The following is a 7,188-nucleotide window of genomic DNA, read 5'->3' as shown; positions in this document are numbered from 1 at the left end:
TTATTTTTTTAAATATTTTTTCATTATTATTATTAATAATAATATTTGTATTATTATTTTCGTCCCCCCTCCCTGCTTGCTAGCTGGCCAGGGAGGGGGGCTCCTTCCCTGGTGGTCCAGTGTCATTGGTAGTTCAGTGGGGGGAGAGGGGGGCTGGCAGAGCTGTAACTTACCTTTCCTGCAGCTCCTGTCAGCTCTCTCCTCCTCCGCGCCGTCCGTGCAGCTCCCTCTTTAAGCTCACACTGTAAGTCTCGCGAGAGCCGCGGCTCTCGCGAGACTTACAGTGGGAGCTGACCGAGGTGCTGAACGGACGGCGCGGAGGAGGAGAGAGCTGACAGGAGCTGCAGGAAAGGTAAGTTACAGCTCTGCCAGCCCCCCTCTCCCCCAGTCTGTATTATGGCAATGCAAATTGCCATAATACAGACTATGACTCGAGTATAAGCCGAGTTCCGGTTTTTCAGCACAAAAAATGTGCTGAAAAACTCGGCTTATACTCGAGTATATACGGTACCTCGTTAAATTTTTGGGAGGATTGTTCTAACTGTCTCTTGTTCTCATTTTTTTTTAATTTATTTCTGTCCATATCAGGGTCTAGTATACAGTTGAAGTCTCCCATATATATTATTTTCCCTTGTTTAATTCTTTCGACTTTATTCACCAGTTTATTTAAAAACCTTATGGGAGCTTTATTGGGGGCATATAGATTTACAATTGTGTATCTCTGATTGTTTATCTCTCCAATTATTATGAGAGTCCTTCCTTCGTCATCTGAAACTTGGTGAATTAACTTAAAATCTATCTTCGCAGAAATTATAATTGCTACTCCTCTTTTCTTGTTCTTGGGCATAGAGGATCTAAAAATATGTGGGAACTCTTTTGAGCTAAACCTATCTTTGTCATTTTTTAGCCAGTGTGACTCTTGTATTCCACATATATGTATTGACTCCTTCCTAATAAAATCAGTGAGGATAACTCTTTTCTGCGGTGTATTTAACCCCCTTACATTCAGAGATGCTATTCTAAGCATAACTTAATTCTATCTGACCCCTTTCCCCTCAGTCTGGACAACCAAAAAATAACATAACATACAAGACATTGCACCCCTACATTTAACATTAAAATAAATGGTTCCTTTCCCATAGGAGCCATAAATATCCCTGCGTTCCTTCCCCCTGTATGTCAGGAGGGAAGAAATTTACAGATTAACCACCCTATATGGTTAGGTGATGGGATATACTAACAATTCTATCAAATGTGTAAGAAATCTGCGAGTTACCCTGAGTTCAAGCGGGGATAATAATATGAATGAGAGAAAAAAAAAAAAAAAAAATTTGCTTTACATTCTTTACCTAGATTCCTTCTCTCTCCTCTGTCTTTGCCCCTGTATTATTTATCTTTAGTGCTCATGTCCAATATTATTTACTTAAAGTGTGATAAACTCTCTCTATTTATTATTTATTTAATTTCCCTATCCTTCTCCCTTACTATTTATACTAATAATATCTATTTTTTCAGTGCTCAAGTGCTCCCCTCCCTTGAATTTTACTTCTTTTTACCTGGAACTACTATCATTTATTTGTGTGATATTCAAAAGTATCTTATATTCCTTCACTTCTAACCCCCTTTGTCTTACTCATCCTCTTCCTCTCTATTTCCTTTCTTTCTATATATTCTTTTATATTTATGTGAATTACTTAACCATATGATTTTCTGTTTCTCTAATTGTGTTTATCTCAATTCAATTCACCTCGTGTTAATTTCTATAGAGAAAATTATATTAGCTACCCTACTTTCCTAATTTTCTTATTCTTTGTTTCAAAACGCGTCTTTGTATAGACTGCTTGTCAATGTTACCAACCATAATCTCTCTTCAAGGGAAAACGATAAAGGGGGAAAGACACACAAAAAAAAAACAAAAACCTTATAGGGCTACTTAGAGTTACCTCTTCCCGACCCCATTCATGGGGAGGGGGAGGGGGAAGTCTAATGTAGACCCATACATCTATTATTTAAAGGTTTCCTGAATCCATTTTTGCAAACTCTGAACTTCTCTAAACATTTCCACTTTTTCTCCATACGTGAATCTTAATCCAACTGGGAACAACCAAATATACTTAATTCCCATTTCTCTCAATTTAACAGTGCAAGATGTGAAATTTTTTCTAGCCATTCTGGTACTTCTAGATAGGTCGTTAAATATTTTGATGGATTCATATTTAGAGTCCTGTAGGGACTTGGATCTCATTGCCCTCATAATTTCTTGTTTAAGTCTATATGAGTTTAAAGCTGCAATGACGTCTCTTGGATGCTGGGCTGGAATATTGCTTGGGTTTGGGATTCTATGTATTCTTTCCGTGCATAATTGGCTATTATTCTGCTGGACCCCCAAAAATTTACAAAACTCTTTTAGGAATTCGTCAAGTCCTCCTGAAGTCACTTCTTCTTGGATTCCTCTTATTCTGATGTTGTTTCTCCTTGCTCTATCTTCGTTATCCGAAATCTTGGCTTCCATTAACGCCATTTTTTTTTTTCCATCTGTATAATTCTTTCTTCATTTAAACCTTGTTGTAATTTTATATGATCCATTTTGTCTTCCATTAGATTTATTCTGCCCATTATTTTGGCTATCTCTGTTTTAAAATCCCCCATCATTAGGTGTATCTCTTTCTTTATATTTTCTAGTTGCGCTTGTAAGCATTCATTCAAGAGATCTTTTCCAATCAGGCCAGCGTCTTTACTTAGGGAGTCCGACATTTCATGCTCGGGGTTTGTTTGTATTATAGATTGCATTATGGGTTGGGCTGCTCCATTTATACTATTTCTTCTTTCTGCCTTCTCCTTATCTTGGGGTGAGAAATAGTTTGAGAGTCTTTTTTCATTTCTTTGGTCGAGTTTTTTTTCTCTTTTGTTTCCCAGCTTAAGTTCACTTTTTTTGTTTGCCATTATTGCACTTTCTTGTATGGAATTAATAAGAGCAGGATAATATGTATCAAAAAGTATGTATCAAAAAAAAAAAAAAAAAAAAAAGAAAAGTTTTTTATTTGATTGTTCCGTCTTTCTTTCGCTTGATTGTGTCCAATATCTTGAATTCAAGGACTAGGGTCTCACGGCGTTCCACGGCTTTCAATTGTTCTCTGGCGTGTTCTCTGGCGTTTTATTCTTAAGCTCCAGTTATCTTAACATTCGTTCTTAACATCTTAACATTCAACAAGTGAACATTAGAGCATTTAGAGCATTTAGAAAGAAAAAATATTATTTTATCCAATTAACCCACAGATCTCCAGATAGCTCCAGGCCATTTACAAAATAGTAATTTTCCCTCTTGAATGTCTATTTTGAACGTGTACAATGGGACTTAACGATATTCCATACTATTCCATATATTCTACGTTATTCCATTTTTTTTTTAATCCATCTTAGCTATTTTATGGATAAAATAGCTAAGACTCTCCTGTGCTATCTGGATACTGTCACTCATCCACTCATCCGTCGCCAGCTACAGCCAACTGCCGCCATAGACCCTCGGCCTCAGGTACCTCGCGGCTTCCTTATCTTTTTCGCGGCTTTTCCCCTCACCTTCCGCGGGACGTGACCGGCGTGCGTCGTCACGTCATCGCCCCTCCCCAACTGCAGCAGGCTTTCGGATATTTTTCCTCTTTTACAGCCTAATCTACCCCACATCGAATGGGAAAACCCCTTCCTGTACAGTTCAATGTTTGGTTGGATAATTTTACTTCTTCGGGACTGCAAATAAAGAGGAACAGGATTGGTTGACAGAGCCTATTATGCTGGAGAAGTGGAACCTGATTGGCTGTTCCTGTTACTAGGAAGAATACACCTGAGACTGTTAATGTTATTATTGGTTATGTTTATAAAGTTTTTTTTTTTGCTGCTGAGGGAAATAAAGAAAGAGTGCAGCATAAAACTCGCCTCCGTGTCATTAATAAAATCATGACTTTATGTCATGGTAATAGTAAAATCCTTGAATTTTCCATCATTGGCAGGTGGTCAGGGATTATTATGACCATGAAAACACTGACTTGCTGTTGATTTTGGAAAGGTAACTTGAGTTCTTGTCCCTTCTCGACTGTCCTTCTACTCTGGTCTTTCATCTATATTATCAGCAACTTTATCATCTTCAATGCGGACTGCTTTTACTTGGGTGTGATTAATTCACATCTTGCTATTAATTCACATCTTGCTCTCTTTTAACTTGACATCATTACGAGTCATGAGCAGACTTTGCAGAGAAACAGTCCACTGTGGATAAGCTTTTCGCTGTTCAAGGTTTTAAACATTGTAGCTGCTGATTCTGAGCCCCCACTGAGTGCTGCGCTTTGCAGGTTATCACAGCCACTTCCTTGGGTAGAAACACTGCATTTAGCTTTTCCTTCACTTGACGCCCAGTCTGAATCGTTTGCTCCTGTTGCAGCAAGGAATCCTCTTTCTTTCTAGAATGCCCCAAAGCGTGCAGAACTCCGAATATATATTTGAGTCTGTGTAGATATTCATCCTTTTTGATGTAATTCTTGAGTTAGTTCAACCAACTCTGTTCCATGCACCGACAAGCTGGGAGATATTGACTGTGCTTCAAGGATTTCATATGAATGCATGACTCAAAGTTGTACACAAATCAAATGTGAGATTAGAATTTCCAGGGAGCAGAGCTTCATCATACTGTTCTAGTCTATCAGGGGTTCAAATCTGTCTGCTCCTCCATTCACCAGTTGACATACTCTGTGGTTAGCAGACTGAGACTGTCCACAGGTAGCATCTGACATCTTAATAACTGCGGCTGTCGGTGCTCTTACACATTGTGGCCACTGAAGCTGCTTTGAGAGGCAAGATTACGGATATTCAAGACCGTCAGTCCCTTTCTGCCAGAAGCTATATGAGCCTCTTGGGGTCCCTGACGTCCACGATAGGGCTGGTAAGAGGCGCCCATTGGGAAATTTGACCTATCCAGATGGGGTTTCTACGGCAGTTCAACAAGCACAATCCAAACTGGGATCAAAAAATTGTTCTTATGAAGTATGCAAAGAATCAGCTGAAGAAGTGGAAGAACAAGAAGAATCTGAGTCAGGGGTTTCCGTTGGAGGAACCGAACTGGTTAATAGTTACTACGAACGCAAGCTTACAAGGATGGGGAGCTCATCTGGGGTCTCTTTGGAAACAGGGAAGGTGGTCCACACGGAGAGAAAAATGCATTCAAACTTAAAAGAGTTGAGAACTATTCTCAAGGCCCTTCAAGGGTTCCTTCCCTTAATACAAGATGCTTGGATTATGATTCAGACAGACAACAGGGCAGTGGCGTCATACGTGAACCATCAAGGTGGTACTCGGAGCAAGCTTCTGTTGAGGGAACTAACTCCTCTTATGTCTCTGGCACAGAATCATCTTCAGGGATTAAAGGCAGTATATCTACCAGGTCCTCAAAATATTTTGGCAGATTACCTGAGCAGATCAAGTATTCTGCCAGGAGAATGAAAGCTACATGCAGAAGTATTCCAAGCAATTACTCTTCGGTGGGGCATACCACAGATCGACTTAATGGCTACGAACAGGAACACTCAGGTACCGAAGTACTTCTCTCTTCTTCCAGACCATCGGGCAATGGGTCAGGATGCCTTGTCTCAAATATGGGATTTCGATCTGGGATATGTGTTTCCTCCCTTACCGATAATTCATTGCTTACTAAAGAAAATTTGGATGGAGAATCAAGTGATAATAGCTATCATCCCGTTCTGGCCAAGGAGGCCCTGGTTCCCTCTCCTGTGCAAAATGTCCTTGGAGGAACACTGGCAGCTCCCAATCAGGAACGATCTGCTAAGCCAGGGTCATGTCTACCATCCCAACTCTGTACATCTGAGATTGGGGGCTTAGCTTTTGAAAGGGAACGTCTCCTGCAAACAGGATTGTCTGAGGCAGTAACGAGCACGCTTCTTCTGTCTAGGTAGAAATCTACGTCCAAGTGTTATCACCGTATGGGAGTCATTTAAGTTCTGGAATCTTGACAAAGGTCTAGACTTCTTGAAACCTGATCAGAACCAGATTTTAGAGTTCTTACAGGCTGGATTGGATAAGGGTTTAAGTCTGAGTACCTTGAAGGTGCAGTGTTCGGCACTACCGGCCCTCTGTAACTACTCTTGGGCTTCAAATCCCCTGATTGCCAGGTTCTTTAAGGCTACCATTCGCATAAGACCTCCTTTGCGCAACTATGCTCCTCCTTGGGATCTTCCTCTGGTCTTGGATGCCTTGTCCGAAATTCCTTTTCTCCTCTAGAGAACTTGGATTTCTCTTCTCTCATGTTTTTGTTGGCTGTCATGTCAGCCAGAAGAATCTCGGAGGTGAGAGCTCTCTCCTGTGCAGAGGACTATATTCAGGTTTTCCACGACAGAGTGGTTTTACGTCCGAAGTTGGAATTCCTTCCTAAAGTTGTCTCAAAATTTCACTTACACCAGGAGATAATTCTACCTTCCTTTTTTCCTGAACCTTCCTCGGAGCTGGAGGTGAAGCTTTATAATCTGGATATTAGGGAATACTTGATCAGGTATTTGTCTGTTTGGTACATTTCGTAAGATGGATCAATTGTTCATTATTCCTTAAGGCTCCAGGAAAGGTGAAGCTGCTTCCACTTCTACACTACGTAGATGGATTTCCAACATCATCACTAAAGCTTACTCTCTGAAAGGTGTTTCTCCTCCGAAACGGATTAAGTCTCATTCGACTAGGTCTTTGGCTACTTCATGGGCTAATTGGGCAGAGGTGTCCCCTGATGACATATGCAAGGCCAGGAAGTATTACTTTACTGAGAGGGTAGTGGATGCATGGAATAGCCTTCTAGCTGAAATGTTAGAGGTTAACACAGTAAAGGAGTTTAAGCATGCGTGGGATAGGCATAAGGCTATCCTAACTATAAGATAAGGCCAGAGACTAATGAAAGTATTTAGAAAATTGGGCAGACTAGATGGGCCAAATGGTTCTTATCTGCTGTCACATTCTATGTTTCTATGTTTCTAAGGCAGCAACGTGGTCTTCTCCTATGACCTTCATAAAACATTATAGGCTGGATGTAGCGTCTTCTTCTACTAAGTTTGGCAGAAGCGTGTTGGCTTCTGTTAGCTCGGCAAAATAAAATTAAATGTTATTGCCGTTAAAATGTGTGGATTATTTTTCCCTACCCTTCTT

Source organism: Pelobates fuscus, chromosome 1, assembly GCF_036172605.1.
Source record: "Pelobates fuscus isolate aPelFus1 chromosome 1, aPelFus1.pri, whole genome shotgun sequence".
NCBI classification, from domain to species: Eukaryota; Metazoa; Chordata; class Amphibia; order Anura; family Pelobatidae; genus Pelobates; species Pelobates fuscus.
Note: the sequence above shows the minus strand (reverse complement) of the source record.